The following is an 18,168-nucleotide window of genomic DNA, read 5'->3' as shown; positions in this document are numbered from 1 at the left end:
GATGGTTTTGGGCCTCGGAATTTGCCGTGACCGCTACGCAGTCAGTCTCGCGGGGCTCGGAGAGAGCTTTCCGGAATGGGGCCGCAATAGCGATTCCGAGTTCGTTCGAGAAAGTCCCGATGGTTTCGGCGCGCGCTTGCCGTGTCCGGTACGCGGTCGGCCTCGTGGGCATCGGAGAGATCCGACAATGGCGATTCCGAGATCGTTCGAGAGTACAATGGCGAGGGACGACGCACACAAATCGAGTGCGATCATACCAGCACTAAAGCTCCGGATCCCATCAGAACTCCGAAGTCAAGCGTGCTTGGGCGAGAGTAGAACTAGGATGGGTGACCCCCTGGGAAGTCCTCGTGTTGCACTCCTTTTTGCGCCCCGAGCGGCCAAAAGACTTACTTAAAACCCTCTTTCAAGCTTTTCAATTTTTCCCGCATTATGGCCAACAATAAATGACATTAACTTATAGCAGGAGAATAATGAAATCATCATCTAAAAATTTCTTCAGAAACATACAACGATCAGACAAGGTTCTAGGATGGGTGACCCCCTGTTGCACTCGTTTTTGCGCCCCGAGCGGCCAAAACCTCTCCCGTCGACCTCCGAGGCGATGGTGTTGGGCCTCGGAATTTGCCGTGACCGCTACGCAGTCAGTCTCGTGGGTCTCGGAGAGAGCTTTCCGGAATGGGGCCGCAATAGCGATTCCGAGTTCGTTCGAGAAAGTCCCGATGGTTTCGGCGCGCGCTTGCCGTGTCCGGTACGCGGTCGGCCTCGTGGGCATCGGAGAGATCGGACAATGGCGATTCCGAGATCGTTCGAGAGTACAAAGGCGAGGGACGACGCACACAAAATGAGTGCGATCATACCAGCACTAAAGCACCGGATCCCATCAGAACTCCGAAGTCAAGCGTGCTTGGGCGAGAGTAGAACTAGGATGGGTGACCCCCTGGGAAGCCCTCGTGTTGCACTCCTTTTTGCGCCCCGAGCGGCCAAAAGTCTTACTTAAAACCCTCTTTTAAGCTTTTCAATTTTTCCAGCATTATGGCCAACAATAAATGTCATTAACTTATAGCAGGAGAATAATGAAATCATCATCTAAAAATTTCTTCATAAACATACAATGATCAGACATGGTTCTAGGATGGGTGACCCCCTGTTGCACTCGTTTTTGTGCCCCGAGCGGCCAAAACCTCTCCCGTCGACCTCCGAGGCGATGGTTTTGGGCCTCGGAATTTGCCGTGACTGCTACGCAGTCAGTCTCGTGGGGCTCGGAGAGAGCTTTCCGGAATGGGGCCGCAATAGCGATTCCGAGTTCGTTCGAGAAAGTCCCGATGGTTTCGGCGCGCGCTTGCCATGTCCGGTACGCGGTCGGCCTCGTGGGCATCGGAGAGATCCGACAATGGCGATTCCGAGATCGTTCGAGAGTACAAAGGCGAGGGACGACGCACACAAATCGAGTGCGATCATACCAGCACTAAAGCTCCGGATCCCATCCGAACTCCGAAGTCAAGCGTGCTTGGGCGAGAGTAGTACTAGGATGGGTGACCCCCTGGGAAGTCCTCGTGTTGCACTCCTTTTTGCGCCCCGAGCGGCCAAAAGACTTACTTAAAACCCTCTTTCAAGCTTTTCAATTTTTCCCGCATTATGGCCAACAATAAATGACATTAACTTATAGCAGGAGAATAATGAAATCATCATCTAAAAATTTCTTCAGAAACATACAACGATCAGACAAGGTTCTAGGATGGGTGACCCCTTGTTGCGCTCGTTTTTGCGCCCCGAGCGGCCAAAACCTCTCCCGTCGACCTCCGAGGCGATGGTGTTGGGCCTCGGAATTTGCCGTGACCGCTACGCAGTCAGTCTCGTGGGGCTCGGAGAGAGCTTTCCGGAATGGGGCCGCAATAGCGATTCCGAGTTCGTTCGAGAAAGTCCCGATGGTTTCGGCGCGCGCTTGCCGTGTCCGGTACGCGGTCGGCCTCGTGGGCATCGGAGAGATCGGACAATGGCGATTCCGAGATAGTTCGAGAGTACAAAGGCGAGGGACGACGCACACAAATCGAGTGCGATCATACCAGCACTAAAGCTCCGGATCCCATCAGAACTCCAAAGTCAAGCGTGCTTGGGCGAGAGTAGAACTAGGATGGGTGACCCCCTGGGAAGTCCTCGTGTTGCACTCCTTTTTGCGCCCCGAGCGGCCAAAAGACTTACTTAAAACCCTCTTTCAAGCTTTTCAATTTTTCCCTCATTATGGCCAACAATAAATGACATTAACTTATAGCAGGAGAATAATGAAATCATCATCTAAAAATTTCTTCAGAAACATACAACGATCAGACAAGGTTCTAGGATGGGTGACCCCCTGTTGCACTCGTTTTTGCGCCCCGAGCGGCCAAAACCTCTCCCGTCGACCTCCGAGGCGATGGTGTTGGGTCTCGGAATTTGCCGTGACCGCTACGCAGTCAGTCTCGTGGGGCTCGGAGAGAGCTTTCCGGAATGGGGCCGCAATAGCGATTCCGAGTTCGTTCGAGAAAGTCCCGATGGTTTCGGCGCGCGCTTGCCGTGTCCGGTACGCGGTCGGCCTCGTGGGCATCGGAGAGATCGGACAATGGCGATTCCGAGATCGTTCGAGAGTACAAAGGCGAGGGACGACGCACACAAAATGAGTGCGATCATACCAGCACTAAAGCACCGGATCCCATCAGAACTCCGAAGTCAAGCGTGCTTGGGCGAGAGTAGAACTAGGATGGGTGACCCCCTGGGAAGCCCTCGTGTTGCACTCCTTTTTGCGCCCCGAGCGGCCAAAAGTCTTACTTAAAACCCTCTTTTAAGCTTTTCAATTTTTCCAGCATTATGGCCAACAATAAATGTCATTAACTTATAGCAGGAGAATAATGAAATCATCATCTAAAAATTTCTTCATAAACATACAATGATCAGACATGGTTCTAGGATGGGTGACCCCCTGTTGCACTCGTTTTTGTGCCCCGAGCGGCCAAAACCTCTCCCGTCGACCTCCGAGGCGATGGTTTTGGGCCTCGGAATTTGCCGTGACTGCTACGCAGTCAGTCTCGTGGGGCTCGGAGAGAGCTTTCCGGAATGGGGCCGCAATAGCGATTCCGAGTTCGTTCGAGAAAGTCCCGATGGTTTCGGCGCGCGCTTGCCGTGTCCGGTACGCGGTCGGCCTCGTGGGCATCGGAGAGATCCGACAATGGCGATTCCGAGATCGTTCGAGAGTACAAAGGCGAGGGACGACGCACACAAATCGAGTGCGATCATACCAGCACTAAAGCTCCGGATCCCATCCGAACTCCGAAGTCAAGCGTGCTTGGGCGAGAGTAGTACTAGGATGGGTGACCCCCTGGGAAGTCCTCGTGTTGCACTCCTTTTTGCGCCCCGAGCGGCCAAAAGACTTACTTAAAACCCTCTTTCAAGCTTTTCAATTTTTCCCGCATTATGGCCAACAATAAATGACATTAACTTATAGCAGGAGAATAATGAAATCATCATCTAAAAATTTCTTCATAAACATACAATGATCAGACATGGTTCTAGGATGGGTGACCCCCTGTTGCACTCGTTTTTGCGCCCCGAGCGGCCAAAACCTCTCCCGTCGACCTCCGAGGCGATGGTTTTGGGCCTCGGAATTTGCCGTGACCGCTACGCGGTCAGTCTCGTGGGGCTCGGAGAGAGCTTTCCGGAATGGGGCCGCAATAGCGATTCCGAGTTCGTTCGAGAAAGTCCCGATGGTTTCGGCGCGCGCTTGCCGTGTCCGCTACGCGGTCGGCCTCGTGGGCATCGGAGAGATCCGACAATGGCGATTCCGAGATCGTTCGAGAGTACAAAGGCGAGGGACGACGCACACAAATCGAGTGCGATCATACCAGCACTAAAGCACCGGATCCCATCAGAACTCCGAAGTCAAGCGTGCTTGGGCGAGAGTAGAACTAGGATGGGTGACACCCTGGGAAGTCCTCGTGTTGCACTCCTTTTTGCGCCCCGAGCGGCCAAAAGACTTACTTAAAACCCTCTTTCAAGCTTTTCAATTTTTCCCGCATTATGGCCAACAATAAATGACATTAACTTATAGCAGGAGAATAATGAAATCATCATCTAAAAATTTCTTCATAAACATACAATGATCAGACATGGTTCTAGGATGGGTGACCCCCTGTTGCACTCGTTTTTGCGCCCCGAGCGGCCAAAACCTCTCCCGTCGACCTCCGAGGCGATGGTTTTGGGCCTCGGAATTTGCCGTGACCGCTACGCGGTCAGTCTCGTGGGGCTCGGAGAGAGCTTTCCGGAATGGGGCCGCAATAGCGATTCCGAGTTCGTTCGAGAAAGTCCCGATGGTTTCGGCGCGCGCTTGCCGTGTCCGCTATGCGGTCGGCCTCGTGGGCATCGGAGAGATCCGACAATGGCGATTCCGAGATCGTTCGAGAGTACAAAGGCGAGGGACGACGCACACAAAACGAGTGCGATCATACCAGCACTAAAGCACCGGATCCCATCCGAACTCCGAAGTCAAGCGTGCTTGGGCGAGAGTAGTACTAGGATGGGTGACCCCCTGGGAAGCCCTCGTGTTGCACTCCTTTTTGCGCCCCGAGCGGCCAAAAGTCTTACTTAAAAACCTCTTTTAAGCTTTTCAATTTTTCCAGCATTATGGCCAACAATAAATGACATTAACTTATAGCAGGAGAATAATGAAATCATCATCTAAAAATTTCTTCATAAACATACAATGATCAGACATGGTTCTAGGATGGGTGACCCCTTGTTGCGCTCGTTTTTGCGCCCCGAGCGGCCAAAACCTCTCCCGTCGACCTCCGAGGCGATGGTTTTGGGCCTCGGAATTTGCCGTGACCGCTACGCAGTCAGTCTCGCGGGGCTCGGAGAGAGCTTTCCGGAATGGGGCCGCAATAGCGATTCCGAGTTCGTTCGAGAAAGTCCCGATGGTTTCGGCGCGCGCTTGCCGTGTCCGGTACGCAGTCGGCCTCGTGGGCATCGGAGAGATCCGACAATGGCGATTCCGAGATCGTTCGAGAGTACAAAGGCGAGGGACGACGCACACAAATCGAGTGCGATCATACCAGCACTAAAGCTCCGGATCCCATCAGAACTCCGAAGTCAAGCGTGCTTGGGCGAGAGTAGAACTAGGATGGGTGACCCCCTGGGAAGTCCTCGTGTTGCACTCCTTTTTGCGCCCCGAGCGGCCAAAAGACTTACTTAAAACCCTCTTTCAAGCTTTTCAATTTTTCCCGCATTATGGCCAACAATAAATGACATTAACTTATAGCAGGAGAATAATGAAATCATCATCTAAAAATTTCTTCATAAACATACAACGATCAGACAAGGTTCTAGGATGGGTGACCCCCTGTTGCACTCGTTTTTGCGCCCCGAGCGGCCAAAACCTCTCCCGTCGACCTCCGAGGCGATGGTTTTGGGCCTCGGAATTTGCCGTGACCGCTACGCAGTCAGTCTCGTGGGGCTCGAAGAGAGCTTTCCGGAATGGGGCCGCAATAGCGATTCCGAGTTCGTTCGAGAAAGTCCCGATGGTTTCGGCGCGCGCTTGCCGTGTCCGGTACGCGGTCGGCCTCGTGGGCCTCGGAGAGATCCGACAATGGCGATTCCGAGATCGTTCGAGAGTACAAAGGCGAGGGACGACGCACACAAATCGAGTGCGATCATACCAGCACTAAAGCACCGGATCCCATCAGAACTCCGAAGTCAAGCGTGCTTGGGCGAGAGTAGAACTAGGATGGGTGACACCCTGGGAAGTCCTCGTGTTGCACTCCTTTTTGCGCCCCGAGCGGCCAAAAGACTTACTTAAAACCCTCTTTCAAGCTTTTCAATTTTTCCCGCATTATGGCCAACAATAAATGACATTAACTTATAGCAGGAGAATAATGAAATCATCATCTAAAAATTTCTTCATAAACATACAATGATCAGACATGGTTCTAGGATGGGTGACCCCCTGTTGCACTCGTTTTTGCGCCCCGAGCGGCCAAAACCTCTCCCGTCGACCTCCGAGGCGATGGTTTTGGGCCTCGGAATTTGCCGTGACCGCTACGCGGTCAGTCTCGTGGGGCTCGGAGAGAGCTTTCCGGAATGGGGCCGCAATAGCGATTCCGAGTTCGTTCGAGAAAGTCCCGATGGTTTCGGCGCGCGCTTGCCGTGTCCGGTACGCGGTCGGCCTCGTGGGCATCGGAGAGATCCGACAATGGCGATTCCGAGATCGTTCGAGAGTACAAAGGCGAGGGACGACGCACACAAAATGAGTGCGATCATACCAGCACTAAAGCACCGGGTCCCATCAGACCTCCGAAGTCAAGCGTGCTTGGGCGAGAGTAGAACTAGGATGGGTGACCCCCTGGGAAGTCCTCGTGTTGCACTCCTTTTTGCGGCCCGAGCGGCCAAAAGACTTACTTAAAACCCTCTTACAAGCTTTTCAATTTTTCCAGCATTATAGCCAACAATAAATGTCATTACAATATAGCAGGAGAATAATGAAATCATCATCTAAAAATTTCTTCATAAACATACAATGATCAGACATGGTTCTAGGATGGGTGACCCCCTGTTGCACTCGTTTTTGCGCCCCGAGCGGCCAAAACCTCTCCCGTCGACCTCCGAGGCGATGGTTTTGGGCCTCGGAATTTTCCGTGACCGCTACGCAGTCAGTCTCGTGGGGCTCGAAGAGAGCTTTCCGGAATGGGGCCGCAATAGCGATTCCGAGTTCGTTCGAGAAAGTCCCGATGGTTTCGGCGCGCGCTTGCCGTGTCCGGTACGCGGTCGGCCTCGTGGGCATCGGAGAGATCCGACAATGGCGATTCCGAGATCGTTCGAGAGTACAAAGGCGAGGGACGACGCACACAAATCGAGTGCGATCATACCAGCACTAAAGCACCGGATCCCATCAGAACTCCGAAGTCAAGCGTGCTTGGGCGAGAGTAGAACTAGGATGGGTGACACCCTGGGAAGTCCTCGTGTTGCACTCCTTTTTGCGCCCCGAGCGGCCAAAAGACTTACTTAAAACCCTCTTTCAAGCTTTTCAATTTTTCCCGCATTATGGCCAACAATAAATGACATTAACTTATAGCAGGAGAATAATGAAATCATCATCTAAAAATTTCTTCATAAACATACAATGATCAGACATGGTTCTAGGATGGGTGACCCCCTGTTGCACTCGTTTTTGCGCCCCGAGCGGCCAAAACCTCTCCCGTCGACCTCCGAGGCGATGGTTTTGGGCCTCGGAATTTGCCGTGACCGCTACGCGGTCAGTCTCGTGGGGCTCGGAGAGAGCTTTCCGGAATGGGGCCGCAATAGCGATTCCGAGTTCGTTCGAGAAAGTCCCGATGGTTTCGGCGCGCGCTTGCCGTGTCCGCTACGCGGTCGGCCTCGTGGGCATCGGAGAGATCCGACAATGGCGATTCCGAGATCGTTCGAGAGTACAAAGGCGAGGGACGACGCACACAAAACGAGTGCGATCATACCAGCACTAAAGCACCGGATCCCATCCGAACTCCGAAGTCAAGCGTGCTTGGGCGAGAGTAGTACTAGGATGGGTGACCCCCTGGGAAGCCCTCGTGTTGCACTCCTTTTTGCGCCCCGAGCGGCCAAAAGTCTTACTTAAAAACCTCTTTTAAGCTTTTCAATTTTTCCAGCATTATGGCCAACAATAAATGACATTAACTTATAGCAGGAGAATAATGAAATCATCATCTAAAAATTTCTTCATAAACATACAATGATCAGACATGGTTCTAGGATGGGTGACCCCTTGTTGCGCTCGTTTTTGCGCCCCGAGCGGCCAAAACCTCTCCCGTCGACCTCCGAGGCGATGGTTTTGGGCCTCGGAATTTGCCGTGACCGCTACGCAGTCAGTCTCGCGGGGCTCGGAGAGAGCTTTCCGGAATGGGGCCACAATAGCGATTCCGAGTTCGTTCGAGAAAGTCCCGATGGTTTCGGCGCGCGCTTGCCGTGTCCGGTACGCAGTCGGCCTCGTGGGCATCGGAGAGATCCGACAATGGCGATTCCGAGATCGTTCGAGAGTACAAAGGCGAGGGACGACGCACACAAATCGAGTGCGATCATACCAGCACTAAAGCTCCGGATCCCATCAGAACTCCGAAGTCAAGCGTGCTTGGGCGAGAGTAGAACTAGGATGGGTGACCCCCTGGGAAGTCCTCGTGTTGCACTCCTTTTTGCGCCCCGAGCGGCCAAAAGACTTACTTAAAACCCTCTTTCAAGCTTTTCAATTTTTCCCGCATTATGGCCAACAATAAATGACATTAACTTATAGCAGGAGAATAATGAAATCATCATCTAAAAATTTCTTCATAAACATACAACGATCAGACAAGGTTCTAGGATGGGTGACCCCCTGTTGCACTCGTTTTTGCGCCCCGAGCGGCCAAAACCTCTCCCGTCGACCTCCGAGGCGATGGTTTTGGGCCTCGGAATTTGCCGTGACCGCTACGCAGTCAGTCTCGTGGGGCTCGAAGAGAGCTTTCCGGAATGGGGCCGCAATAGCGATTCCGAGTTCGTTCGAGAAAGTCCCGATGGTTTCGGCGCGCGCTTGCCGTGTCCGGTACGCGGTCGGCCTCGTGGGCCTCGGAGAGATCCGACAATGGCGATTCCGAGATCGTTCGAGAGTACAAAGGCGAGGGACGACGCACACAAATCGAGTGCGATCATACCAGCACTAAAGCACCGGATCCCATCAGAACTCCGAAGTCAAGCGTGCTTGGGCGAGAGTAGAACTAGGATGGGTGACACCCTGGGAAGTCCTCGTGTTGCACTCCTTTTTGCGCCCCGAGCGGCCAAAAGACTTACTTAAAACCCTCTTTCAAGCTTTTCAATTTTTCCCGCATTATGGCCAACAATAAATGACATTAACTTATAGCAGGAGAATAATGAAATCATCATCTAAAAATTTCTTCATAAACATACAATGATCAGACATGGTTCTAGGATGGGTGACCCCCTGTTGCACTCGTTTTTGCGCCCCGAGCGGCCAAAACCTCTCCCGTCGACCTCCGAGGCGATGGTTTTGGGCCTCGGAATTTGCCGTGACCGCTACGCGGTCAGTCTCGTGGGGCTCGGAGAGAGCTTTCCGGAATGGGGCCGCAATAGCGATTCCGAGTTCGTTCGAGAAAGTCCCGATGGTTTCGGCGCGCGCTTGCCGTGTCCGCTACGCGGTCGGCCTCGTGGGCATCGGAGAGATCCGACAATGGCGATTCCGAGATCGTTCGAGAGTACAAAGGCGAGGGACGACGCACACAAAACGAGTGCGATCATACCAGCACTAAAGCACCGGATCCCATCCGAACTCCGAAGTCAAGCGTGCTTGGGCGAGAGTAGTACTAGGATGGGTGACCCCCTGGGAAGCCCTCGTGTTGCACTCCTTTTTGCGCCCCGAGCGGCCAAAAGTCTTACTTAAAAACCTCTTTTAAGCTTTTCAATTTTTCCAGCATTATGGCCAACAATAAATGACATTAACTTATAGCAGGAGAATAATGAAATCATCATCTAAAAATTTCTTCATAAACATACAATGATCAGACATGGTTCTAGGATGGGTGACCCCTTGTTGCGCTCGTTTTTGCGCCCCGAGCGGCCAAAACCTCTCCCGTCGACCTCCGAGGCGATGGTTTTGGGCCTCGGAATTTGCCGTGACCGCTACGCAGTCAGTCTCGCGGGGCTCGGAGAGAGCTTTCCGGAATGGGGCCGCAATAGCGATTCCGAGTTCGTTCGAGAAAGTCCCGATGGTTTCGGCGCGCGCTTGCCGTGTCCGGTACGCAGTCGGCCTCGTGGGCATCGGCGAGATCCGACAATGGCGATTCCGAGATCGTTCGAGAGTACAAAGGCGAGGGACGACGCACACAAATCGAGTGCGATCATACCAGCACTAAAGCTCCGGATCCCATCAGAACTCCGAAGTCAAGCGTGCTTGGGCGAGAGTAGAACTAGGATGGGTGACCCCCTGGGAAGTCCTCGTGTTGCACTCCTTTTTGCGCCCCGAGCGGCCAAAAGACTTACTTAAAACCCTCTTTCAAGCTTTTCAATTTTTCCCGCATTATGGCCAACAATAAATGACATTAACTTATAGCAGGAGAATAATGAAATCATCATCTAAAAATTTCTTCATAAACATACAACGATCAGACAAGGTTCTAGGATGGGTGACCCCCTGTTGCACTCGTTTTTGCGCCCCGAGCGGCCAAAACCTCTCCCGTCGACCTCCGAGGCGATGGTTTTGGGCCTCGGAATTTGCCGTGACCGCTACGCAGTCAGTCTCGTGGGGCTCGGAGAGAGCTTTCCGGAATGGGGCCGCAATAGCGATTCCGAGTTCGTTCGAGAAAGTCCCGATGGTTTCGGCGCGCGCTTGCCGTGTCCGGTACGCGGTCGGCCTCGTGGGCATCGGAGAGATCCGACAATGGCGATTCCGAGATCGTTCGAGAGTACAAAGGCGAGGGACGACGCACACAAAATGAGTGCAATCATACCAGCACTAAAGCACCGGGTCCCATCAGACCTCCGAAGTCAAGCGTGCTTGGGCGAGAGTAGAACTAGGATGGGTGACCCCCTGGGAAGTCCTCGTGTTGCACTCCTTTTTGCGGCCCGAGCGGCCAAAAGACTTACTTAAAACCCTCTTTCAAGCTTTTCAATTTTTCCAGCATTATGGCCAACAATAAATGACATTAACTTATAGCAGGAGAATAATGAAATTATCATCTAAAAATTTGTTCATAAACATACAATGATCAGACATGGTTCTAGGATGGGTGACCCCCTGTTGCACTCGTTTTTGTGCCCCGAGCGGCCAAAACCTCTCCCGTCGACCTCCGAGGCGATGGTTTTGGGCCTCAGAATTTGCCGTGACCGCTACGCAGTCAGTCTCGTGGGGCTCGGAGAGAGCTTTCCGGAATGGGGCCGCAATAGCGATTCCGAGTTCGTTCGAGAACGTCCCGATGGTTTCGGCGCGCGCTTGCCGTGTCCGGTACGCGGTCGGCCTCGTGGGCATCGGAGAGATCCGACAATGGCGATTCCGAGATCGTTCGAGAGTACAAAGGCGAGGGACGACGCACACAAAATGAGTGCGATCATACCAGCACTAAAGCACCGGGTCCCATCAGACCTCCGAAGTCAAGCGTGCTTGGGCGAGAGTAGTACTAGGATGGGTGACCCCCTGGGAAGTCCTCGTGTTGCACTCCTTTTTGCAGCCCGAGCGGCCAAAAGACTTACTTAAAACCCTCTTTTAAGCTTTTCAATTTTTCCAGCATTATGGCCAACAATAAATGTCATTACAATATAGCAGGAGAATAATGAAATCATCATCTAAAAATTTCTTCATAAACATACAATGATCAGACATGGTTCTAGGATGGGTGACCCCCTGTTGCACTCGTTTTTGTGCCCCGAGCGGCCAAAACCTCTCCCGTCGACCTCCGAGGCGATGGTTTTGGGCCTCAGAATTTGCCGTGACCGCTACGTAGTCAGTCTCGTGGGGCTCGGAGAGAGCTTTCCGGAATGGGGCCGCAATAGCGATTCCGAGTTCGTTCGAGAAAGTCCCGATGGTTTCGGCGCGCGCTTGCCGTGTCCGCTACGCGGTCGGCCTCGTGGGCATCGGAGAGATCCGACAATGGCGATTCCGAGATCGTTCGAGAGTACAAAGGCGAGGGACGACGCACACAAATCGAGTGCGATCATACCAGCACTAAAGCACCGGATCCCATCCGAACTCCGAAGTCAAGCGTGCTTGGGCGAGAGTAGAACTAGGATGGGTGACCCCCTGGGAAGTCCTCGTGTTGCACTCCTTTTTGGGTCCCGAGCGGCCAAAAGACTTACTTAAAACCCTCTTTCAAGCTTTTCAATTTTTCCCGCATTATGGCCAACAATAAATGACATTAACTTATAGCAGGAGAATAATGAAATCATCATCTAAAAATTTCTTCATAAACATACAACGATCAGACAAGGTTCTAGGATGGGTGACCCCCTGTTGCGCTCGTTTTTGCGCCCCGAGCGGCCAAAACCTCTCCCGTCGACCTCCGAGGCGATGGTTTTGGGCCTCGGAATTTGCCGTGACCGCTACGCAGTCAGTCTCGTGGGGCTCGGAGAGAGCTTTCCGGAATGGGGCCGCAATAGCGATTCCGAGTTCGTTCGAGAAAGTCCCGATGGTTTCGGCGCGCGCTTGCCGTGTCCGGTACGCGGTCGGCCTCGTGGGCATCGGAGAGATCCGACAATGGCGATTCCGAGATCGTTCGAGAGTACAAAGGCGAGGGACGACGCACACAAAATGAGTGCGATCATACCAGCACTAAAGCACCGGGTCCCATCAGACCTCCGAAGTCAAGCGTGCTTGGGCGAGAGTAGAACTAGGATGGGTGACCCCCTGGGAAGTCCTCGTGTTGCACTCCTTTTTGCGGCCCGAGCGGCCAAAAGACTTACTTAAAACCCTCTTACAAGCTTTTCAATTTTTCCAGCATTATGGCCAACAATAAATGTCATTACAATATAGCAGGAGAATAATGAAATCATCATCTAAAAATTTCTTCATAAACATACAATGATCAGACATGGTTCTAGGATGGGTGACCCCCTGTTGCACTCGTTTTTGCGCCCCGAGCGGCCAAAACCTCTCCCGTCGACCTCCGAGGCGATGGTTTTGGGCCTCGGAATTTGCCGTGACCGCTACGCAGTCAGTCTCGTGGGGCTCGAAGAGAGCTTTCCGGAATGGGGCCGCAATAGCGATTCCGAGTTCGTTCGAGAAAGTCCCGATGGTTTCGGCGCGCGCTTGCCGTGTCCGGTACGCGGTCGGCCTCGTGGGCATCGGAGAGATCCGACAATGGCGATTCCGAGATCGTTCGAGAGTACAAAGGCGAGGGACGACGCACACAAATCGAGTGCGATCATACCAGCACTAAAGCACCGGGTCCCATCAGACCTCCGAAGTCAAGCGTGCTTGGGCGAGAGTAGTACTAGGATGGGTGACCCCCTGGGAAGTCCTCGTGTTGCACTCCTTTTTGCAGCCCGAGCGGCCAAAAGACTTACTTAAAACCCTCTTTTAAGCTTTTCAATTTTTCCAGCATTATGGCCAACAATAAATGTCATTACAATATAGCAGGAGAATAATGAAATCATCATCTAAAAATTTCTTCATAAACATACAATGATCAGACATGGTTCTAGGATGGGTGACCCCCTGTTGCACTCGTTTTTGTGCCCCGAGCGGCCAAAACCTCTCCCGTCGACCTCCGAGGCGATGGTTTTGGGCCTCAGAATTTGCCGTGACCGCTACGTAGTCAGTCTCGTGGGGCTCGGAGAGAGCTTTCCGGAATGGGGCCGCAATAGCGATTCCGAGTTCGTTCGAGAAAGTCCCGATGGTTTCGGCGCGCGCTTGCCGTGTCCGCTACGCGGTCGGCCTCGTGGGCATCGGAGAGATCCGACAATGGCGATTCCGAGATCGTTCGAGAGTACAAAGGCGAGGGACGACGCACACAAATCGAGTGCGATCATACCAGCACTAAAGCACCGGATCCCATCCGAACTCCGAAGTCAAGCGTGCTTGGGCGAGAGTAGAACTAGGATGGGTGACCCCCTGGGAAGTCCTCGTGTTGCACTCCTTTTTGCAGCCCGAGCGGCCAAAAGACTTACTTAAAACCCTCTTTCAAGCTTTTCAATTTTTCCCGCATTATGGCCAACAATAAATGACATTAACTTATAGCAGGAGAATAATGAAATCATCATCTAAAAATTTCTTCATAAACATACAACGATCAGACAAGGTTCTAGGATGGGTGACCCCCTGTTGCGCTCGTTTTTGCGCCCCGAGCGGCCAAAACCTCTCCCGTCGACCTCCGAGGCGATGGTTTTGGGCCTCGGAATTTGCCGTGACCGCTACGCAGTCAGTCTCGTGGGGCTCGGAGAGAGCTTTCCGGAATGGGGCCGCAATAGCGATTCCGAGTTCGTTCGAGAAAGTCCCGATGGTTTCGGCGCGCGCTTGCCGTGTCCGCTACGCGGTCGGCCTCGTGGGCATCGGAGAGATCCGACAATGGCGATTCCGAGATCGTTCGAGAGTACAAAGGCGAGGGACGACGCACACAAAATGAGTGCGATCATACCAGCACTAAAGCACCGGGTCCCATCAGACCTCCGAAGTCAAGCGTGCTTGGGCGAGAGTAGAACTAGGATGGGTGACCCCCTGGGAAGTCCTCGTGTTGCACTCCTTTTTGCGGCCCGAGCGGCCAAAAGACTTACTTAAAACCCTCTTACAAGCTTTTCAATTTTTCCAGCATTATGGCCAACAATAAATGTCATTACAATATAGCAGGAGAATAATGAAATCATCATCTAAAAATTTCTTCATAAACATACAATGATCAGACATGGTTCTAGGATGGGTGACCCCCTGTTGCACTCGTTTTTGCGCCCCGAGCGGCCAAAACCTCTCCCGTCGACCTCCGAGGCGATGGTTTTGGGCCTCGGAATTTGCCGTGACCGCTACGCAGTCAGTCTCGTGGGGCTCGAAGAGAGCTTTCCGGAATGGGGCCGCAATAGCGATTCCGAGTTCGTTCGAGAAAGTCCCGATGGTTTCGGCGCGCGCTTGCCGTGTCCGGTACGCGGTCGGCCTCGTGGGCATCGGAGAGATCCGACAATGGCGATTCCGAGATCGTTCGTGAGTACAAAGGCGAGGGACGACGCACACAAATCGAGTGCGATCATACCAGCACTAAAGCACCGGATCCCATCAGAACTCCGAAGTCAAGCGTGCTTGGGCGAGAGTAGAACTAGGATGGGTGACACCCTGGGAAGTCCTCGTGTTGCACTCCTTTTTGCGCCCCGAGCGGCCAAAAGACTTACTTAAAACCCTCTTTCAAGCTTTTCAATTTTTCCCGCATTATGGCCAACAATAAATGACATTAACTTATAGCAGGAGAATAATGAAATCATCATCTAAAAATTTCTTCATAAACATACAATGATCAGACATGGTTCTAGGATGGGTGACCCCCTGTTGCACTCGTTTTTGCGCCCCGAGCGGCCAAAACCTCTCCCGTCGACCTCCGAGGCGATGGTTTTGGGCCTCGGAATTTGCCGTGACCGCTACGCGGTCAGTCTCGTGGGGCTCGGAGAGAGCTTTCCGGAATGGGGCCGCAATAGCGATTCCGAGTTCGTTCGAGAAAGTCCCGATGGTTTCGGCGCGCGCTTGCCGTGTCCGCTACGCGGTCGGCCTCGTGGGCATCGGAGAGATCCGACAATGGCGATTCCGAGATCGTTCGAGAGTACAAAGGCGAGGGACGACGCACACAAAACGAGTGCGATCATACCAGCACTAAAGCACCGGATCCCATCCGAACTCCGAAGTCAAGCGTGCTTGGGCGAGAGTAGTACTAGGATGGGTGACCCCCTGGGAAGCCCTCGTGTTGCACTCCTTTTTGCGCCCCGAGCGGCCAAAAGTCTTACTTAAAAACCTCTTTTAAGCTTTTCAATTTTTCCAGCATTATGGCCAACAATAAATGACATTAACTTATAGCAGGAGAATAATGAAATCATCATCTAAAAATTTCTTCATAAACATACAATGATCAGACATGGTTCTAGGATGGGTGACCCCTTGTTGCGCTCGTTTTTGCGCCCCGAGCGGCCAAAACCTCTCCCGTCGACCTCCGAGGCGATGGTTTTGGGCCTCGGAATTTGCCGTGACCGCTACGCAGTCAGTCTCGCGGGGCTCGGAGAGAGCTTTCCGGAATGGGGCCGCAATAGCGATTCCGAGTTCGTTCGAGAAAGTCCCGATGGTTTCGGCGCGCGCTTGCCGTGTCCGGTACGCGGTCGGCCTCGTGGGCATCGGAGAGATCCGACAATGGCGATTCCGAGATCGTTCGAGAGTACAAAGGCGAGGGACGACGCACACAAATCGAGTGCGATCATACCAGCACTAAAGCTCCGGATCCCATCAGAACTCCGAAGTCAAGCGTGCTTGGGCGAGAGTAGAACTAGGATGGGTGACCCCCTGGGAAGTCCTCGTGTTGCACTCCTTTTTGCGCCCCGAGCGGCCAAAAGACTTACTTAAAACCCTCTTTCAAGCTTTTCAATTTTTCCCGCATTATGGCCAACAATAAATGACATTAACTTATAGCAGGAGAATAATGAAATCATCATCTAAAAATTTCTTCATAAACATACAACGATCAGACAAGGTTCTAGGATGGGTGACCCCCTGTTGCACTCGTTTTTGCGCCCCGAGCGGCCAAAACCTCTCCCGTCGACCTCCGAGGCGATGGTTTTGGGCCTCGGAATTTGCCGTGACCGCTACGCAGTCAGTCTCGTGGGGCTCGGAGAGAGCTTTCCGGAATGGGGCCGCAATAGCGATTCCGAGTTCGTTCGAGAAAGTCCCGATGGTTTCGGCGCGCGCTTGCCGTGTCCGCTACGCGGTCGGCCTCGTGGGCATCGGAGAGATCCGACAATGGCGATTCCGAGATCGTTCGAGAGTACAAAGGCGAGGGACGACGCACACAAATCGAGTGCGATCATACCAGCACTAAAGCACCGGATCCCATCAGAACTCCGAAGTCAAGCGTGCTTGGGCGAGAGTAGAACTAGGATGGGTGACACCCTGGGAAGTCCTCGTGTTGCACTCCTTTTTGCGCCCCGAGCGGCCAAAAGACTTACTTAAAACCCTCTTTCAAGCTTTTCAATTTTTCCCGCATTATGGCCAACAATAAATGACATTAACTTATAGCAGGAGAATAATGAAATCATCATCTAAAAATTTCTTCATAAACATACAATGATCAGACATGGTTCTAGGACGGGTGACCCCCTGTTGCACTCGTTTTTGCGCCCCGAGCGGCCAAAACCTCTCCCGTCGACCTCCGAGGCGATGGTTTTGGGCCTCGGAATTTGCCGTGACCGCTACGCGGTCAGTCTCGTGGGGCTCGGAGAGAGCTTTCCGGAATGGGGCCGCAATAGCGATTCCGAGTTCGTTCGAGAAAGTCCCGATGGTTTCGGCGCGCGCTTGCCGTGTCCGCTACGCGGTCGGCCTCGTGGGCATCGGAGAGATCCGACAATGGCGATTCCGAGATCGTTCGAGAGTACAAAGGCGAGGGACGACGCACACAAAACGAGTGCGATCATACCAGCACTAAAGCACCGGATCCCATCCGAACTCCGAAGTCAAGCGTGCTTGGGCGAGAGTAGTACTAGGATGGGTGACCCCCTGGGAAGCCCTCGTGTTGCACTCCTTTTTGCGCCCCGAGCGGCCAAAAGTCTTACTTAAAAACCTCTTTTAAGCTTTTCAATTTTTCCAGCATTATGGCCAACAATAAATGACATTAACTTATAGCAGGAGAATAATGAAATCATCATCTAAAAATTTCTTCATAAACATACAATGATCAGACATGGTTCTAGGATGGGTGACCCCTTGTTGCGCTCGTTTTTGCGCCCCGAGCGGCCAAAACCTCTCCCGTCGACCTCCGAGGCGATGGTTTTGGGCCTCGGAATTTGCCGTGACCGCTACGCAGTCAGTCTCGCGGGGCTCGGAGAGAGCTTTCCGGAATGGGGCCGCAATAGCGATTCCGAGTTCGTTCGAGAAAGTCCCGATGGTTTCGGCGCGCGCTTGCCGTGTCCGGTACGCGGTCGGCCTCGTGGGCATCGGAGAGATCCGACAATGGCGATTCCGAGATCGTTCGAGAGTACAAAGGCGAGGGACGACGCACACAAAATGAGTGCGATCATACCAGCACTAAAGCACCGGGTCCCATCAGACCTCCGAAGTCAAGCGTGCTTGGGCGAGAGTAGTACTAGGATGGGTGACCCCCTGGGAAGTCCTCGTGTTGCACTCCTTTTTGCGGCCCGAGCGGCCAAAAGACTTACTTAAAACCCTCTTTTAAGCTTTTCAATTTTTCCAGCATTATGGCCAACAATAAATGTCATTACAATATAGCAGGAGAATAATGAAATCATCATCTAAAAATTTCTTCATAAACATACAATGATCAGACATGGTTCTAGGATGGGTGACCCCCTGTTGCACTCGTTTTTGTGCCTCGAGCGGCCAAAACCTCTCCCGTCGACCTCCGAGGCGATGGTTTTGGGCCTCAGAATTTGCCGTGACCGCTACGCAGTCAGTCTCGTGGGGCTCGGAGAGAGCTTTCCGGAATG

The 18,168-nt window shown here is 52.8% G+C and overlaps 30 non-coding genes across 30 annotated transcripts; all 30 read left to right on the top strand.

Annotated features, from left to right (window-relative positions):
- The first annotated feature begins 243 nt into the window (after nucleotides 1-243).
- LOC135620822 (5S ribosomal RNA) lies at nucleotides 244-362 on the top strand. Its single transcript, XR_010490053.1, has one exon. It is a non-coding gene; the product is annotated as a 5S ribosomal RNA (ribosomal RNA).
- A 484-nt stretch (nucleotides 363-846) lies between these two features.
- Nucleotides 847-965, top strand: LOC135620769 (5S ribosomal RNA). The gene has a single exon (XR_010490003.1). It is a non-coding gene; the product is annotated as a 5S ribosomal RNA (ribosomal RNA).
- A 484-nt stretch (nucleotides 966-1,449) lies between these two features.
- On the top strand, nucleotides 1,450-1,568 carry LOC135621780 (5S ribosomal RNA). Its single transcript, XR_010490939.1, has one exon. It is a non-coding gene; the product is annotated as a 5S ribosomal RNA (ribosomal RNA).
- Nucleotides 1,569-2,052: 484 nt separating this feature from the next.
- LOC135620935 (5S ribosomal RNA) lies at nucleotides 2,053-2,171 on the top strand. The gene has a single exon (XR_010490164.1). It is a non-coding gene; the product is annotated as a 5S ribosomal RNA (ribosomal RNA).
- Nucleotides 2,172-2,655: 484 nt separating this feature from the next.
- Nucleotides 2,656-2,774, top strand: LOC135620768 (5S ribosomal RNA). The gene has a single exon (XR_010490002.1). It is a non-coding gene; the product is annotated as a 5S ribosomal RNA (ribosomal RNA).
- Nucleotides 2,775-3,258: 484 nt separating this feature from the next.
- LOC135621779 (5S ribosomal RNA) lies at nucleotides 3,259-3,377 on the top strand. The gene has a single exon (XR_010490938.1). It is a non-coding gene; the product is annotated as a 5S ribosomal RNA (ribosomal RNA).
- A 484-nt stretch (nucleotides 3,378-3,861) lies between these two features.
- Nucleotides 3,862-3,980, top strand: LOC135621003 (5S ribosomal RNA). The gene has a single exon (XR_010490231.1). It is a non-coding gene; the product is annotated as a 5S ribosomal RNA (ribosomal RNA).
- Nucleotides 3,981-4,464: 484 nt separating this feature from the next.
- On the top strand, nucleotides 4,465-4,583 carry LOC135621613 (5S ribosomal RNA). Its single transcript, XR_010490776.1, has one exon. It is a non-coding gene; the product is annotated as a 5S ribosomal RNA (ribosomal RNA).
- Nucleotides 4,584-5,067: 484 nt separating this feature from the next.
- Nucleotides 5,068-5,186, top strand: LOC135620821 (5S ribosomal RNA). The gene has a single exon (XR_010490052.1). It is a non-coding gene; the product is annotated as a 5S ribosomal RNA (ribosomal RNA).
- Nucleotides 5,187-5,670: 484 nt separating this feature from the next.
- LOC135621002 (5S ribosomal RNA) lies at nucleotides 5,671-5,789 on the top strand. Its single transcript, XR_010490230.1, has one exon. It is a non-coding gene; the product is annotated as a 5S ribosomal RNA (ribosomal RNA).
- Nucleotides 5,790-6,273: 484 nt separating this feature from the next.
- LOC135620952 (5S ribosomal RNA) lies at nucleotides 6,274-6,392 on the top strand. Its single transcript, XR_010490180.1, has one exon. It is a non-coding gene; the product is annotated as a 5S ribosomal RNA (ribosomal RNA).
- A 484-nt stretch (nucleotides 6,393-6,876) lies between these two features.
- On the top strand, nucleotides 6,877-6,995 carry LOC135621001 (5S ribosomal RNA). Its single transcript, XR_010490229.1, has one exon. It is a non-coding gene; the product is annotated as a 5S ribosomal RNA (ribosomal RNA).
- A 484-nt stretch (nucleotides 6,996-7,479) lies between these two features.
- Nucleotides 7,480-7,598, top strand: LOC135621611 (5S ribosomal RNA). Its single transcript, XR_010490773.1, has one exon. It is a non-coding gene; the product is annotated as a 5S ribosomal RNA (ribosomal RNA).
- A 484-nt stretch (nucleotides 7,599-8,082) lies between these two features.
- LOC135620820 (5S ribosomal RNA) lies at nucleotides 8,083-8,201 on the top strand. The gene has a single exon (XR_010490051.1). It is a non-coding gene; the product is annotated as a 5S ribosomal RNA (ribosomal RNA).
- Nucleotides 8,202-8,685: 484 nt separating this feature from the next.
- Nucleotides 8,686-8,804, top strand: LOC135621000 (5S ribosomal RNA). Its single transcript, XR_010490228.1, has one exon. It is a non-coding gene; the product is annotated as a 5S ribosomal RNA (ribosomal RNA).
- Nucleotides 8,805-9,288: 484 nt separating this feature from the next.
- Nucleotides 9,289-9,407, top strand: LOC135621610 (5S ribosomal RNA). Its single transcript, XR_010490772.1, has one exon. It is a non-coding gene; the product is annotated as a 5S ribosomal RNA (ribosomal RNA).
- Nucleotides 9,408-9,891: 484 nt separating this feature from the next.
- LOC135620819 (5S ribosomal RNA) lies at nucleotides 9,892-10,010 on the top strand. Its single transcript, XR_010490050.1, has one exon. It is a non-coding gene; the product is annotated as a 5S ribosomal RNA (ribosomal RNA).
- Nucleotides 10,011-10,494: 484 nt separating this feature from the next.
- On the top strand, nucleotides 10,495-10,613 carry LOC135620964 (5S ribosomal RNA). The gene has a single exon (XR_010490192.1). It is a non-coding gene; the product is annotated as a 5S ribosomal RNA (ribosomal RNA).
- A 484-nt stretch (nucleotides 10,614-11,097) lies between these two features.
- LOC135620648 (5S ribosomal RNA) lies at nucleotides 11,098-11,216 on the top strand. The gene has a single exon (XR_010489887.1). It is a non-coding gene; the product is annotated as a 5S ribosomal RNA (ribosomal RNA).
- Nucleotides 11,217-11,700: 484 nt separating this feature from the next.
- Nucleotides 11,701-11,819, top strand: LOC135620719 (5S ribosomal RNA). The gene has a single exon (XR_010489956.1). It is a non-coding gene; the product is annotated as a 5S ribosomal RNA (ribosomal RNA).
- A 484-nt stretch (nucleotides 11,820-12,303) lies between these two features.
- Nucleotides 12,304-12,422, top strand: LOC135620951 (5S ribosomal RNA). The gene has a single exon (XR_010490179.1). It is a non-coding gene; the product is annotated as a 5S ribosomal RNA (ribosomal RNA).
- Nucleotides 12,423-12,906: 484 nt separating this feature from the next.
- LOC135620647 (5S ribosomal RNA) lies at nucleotides 12,907-13,025 on the top strand. Its single transcript, XR_010489886.1, has one exon. It is a non-coding gene; the product is annotated as a 5S ribosomal RNA (ribosomal RNA).
- Nucleotides 13,026-13,509: 484 nt separating this feature from the next.
- Nucleotides 13,510-13,628, top strand: LOC135620718 (5S ribosomal RNA). The gene has a single exon (XR_010489955.1). It is a non-coding gene; the product is annotated as a 5S ribosomal RNA (ribosomal RNA).
- Nucleotides 13,629-14,112: 484 nt separating this feature from the next.
- Nucleotides 14,113-14,231, top strand: LOC135620950 (5S ribosomal RNA). Its single transcript, XR_010490178.1, has one exon. It is a non-coding gene; the product is annotated as a 5S ribosomal RNA (ribosomal RNA).
- Nucleotides 14,232-14,715: 484 nt separating this feature from the next.
- Nucleotides 14,716-14,834, top strand: LOC135620999 (5S ribosomal RNA). Its single transcript, XR_010490227.1, has one exon. It is a non-coding gene; the product is annotated as a 5S ribosomal RNA (ribosomal RNA).
- A 484-nt stretch (nucleotides 14,835-15,318) lies between these two features.
- Nucleotides 15,319-15,437, top strand: LOC135621609 (5S ribosomal RNA). Its single transcript, XR_010490771.1, has one exon. It is a non-coding gene; the product is annotated as a 5S ribosomal RNA (ribosomal RNA).
- Nucleotides 15,438-15,921: 484 nt separating this feature from the next.
- Nucleotides 15,922-16,040, top strand: LOC135620818 (5S ribosomal RNA). Its single transcript, XR_010490049.1, has one exon. It is a non-coding gene; the product is annotated as a 5S ribosomal RNA (ribosomal RNA).
- Nucleotides 16,041-16,524: 484 nt separating this feature from the next.
- Nucleotides 16,525-16,643, top strand: LOC135620998 (5S ribosomal RNA). Its single transcript, XR_010490226.1, has one exon. It is a non-coding gene; the product is annotated as a 5S ribosomal RNA (ribosomal RNA).
- Nucleotides 16,644-17,127: 484 nt separating this feature from the next.
- Nucleotides 17,128-17,246, top strand: LOC135621608 (5S ribosomal RNA). The gene has a single exon (XR_010490770.1). It is a non-coding gene; the product is annotated as a 5S ribosomal RNA (ribosomal RNA).
- Nucleotides 17,247-17,730: 484 nt separating this feature from the next.
- LOC135620646 (5S ribosomal RNA) lies at nucleotides 17,731-17,849 on the top strand. Its single transcript, XR_010489885.1, has one exon. It is a non-coding gene; the product is annotated as a 5S ribosomal RNA (ribosomal RNA).
- The last annotated feature ends 319 nt before the right edge of the window (nucleotides 17,850-18,168 follow it).

The sequence above is a fragment of the Musa acuminata genome, chromosome BXJ2-8, assembly GCF_036884655.1.
Source record: "Musa acuminata AAA Group cultivar baxijiao chromosome BXJ2-8, Cavendish_Baxijiao_AAA, whole genome shotgun sequence".
Classification (NCBI taxonomy): Eukaryota; Viridiplantae; Streptophyta; class Magnoliopsida; order Zingiberales; family Musaceae; genus Musa; species Musa acuminata.
This window is presented reverse-complemented; position numbering and strand designations above follow the sequence as displayed.